Source organism: Plectropomus leopardus, unplaced genomic scaffold, assembly GCF_008729295.1.
Source record: "Plectropomus leopardus isolate mb unplaced genomic scaffold, YSFRI_Pleo_2.0 unplaced_scaffold1677, whole genome shotgun sequence".
Classification (NCBI taxonomy): Eukaryota; Metazoa; Chordata; class Actinopteri; order Perciformes; family Serranidae; genus Plectropomus; species Plectropomus leopardus.
In genome coordinates, this window is record NW_024618021.1 from 1 (window position 1) to 836 (window position 836).

Genomic DNA, 836 nt, shown 5'->3' on the forward strand with positions numbered 1-836 from the left:
CATTTTTGAGGTTCGTGGCATTGTGATATTTTATCAGCATGTTTAATTGGTGTTGAGACATGTTTGTGACATATACTATTATGTCTTTGGTTTTCAGACGAGCAGGTGTGAGTGTCAGCTCTCGATAAAAGACAATGCTGGACTTGGCGTCCTGCTTCTGTTTGCAAGAACTTCTGTCTGACGCACCTTATCTTTTAGTTCCTCTTGTGCGAAGACTCTTATGTAAACGGTCTCCACGTCAATATTAACACCAGAGTTATTTTAATATAGCGAAATAAATTATGCTTCTCTCGTTGTGTGAAAATAGAAAAAGCTAATGCTTTACTGAATTGTGGTCTGTTTTGTGGAAAGAGCTTTGCCGTGAATCATGTATAACTGTAATACAGTTCTAAACAATGCCCTGCTTACACTGATATGTTTTTGGTTGTTTGTATTAGTATTTAACATCATTGAGAAAATTGTATAATAATGAAGGACACAAATATCATGGTTAAGTCAGTGAAAGGTTGCGAGTCTGCTTGGAATCGCTATCCATGGTGCTTGACAACAGTACGAGCAAAGCTTTAACAACAATAGAACATCAATGCTAAGTTATTTTTTTGTTTGTTTGTTTGTTTGTTTGTTTTTTTACCCTGACACTTCATGTTTTTACCACGCAAAAGTGTTAACCATTGAGATTATTGCTGGGTATAGAATTTCAATCATTGATGGATTTTTTCTGCGTGTGGCGCGGAGAAAGAAAACAGATAGCCTACATAGTTCTAAGCATATTAGAGCCCCGTCTATAGCATGGCGCATTACACCTTATGGTGATGGGGTTTTTTTGTTTGTTTTTT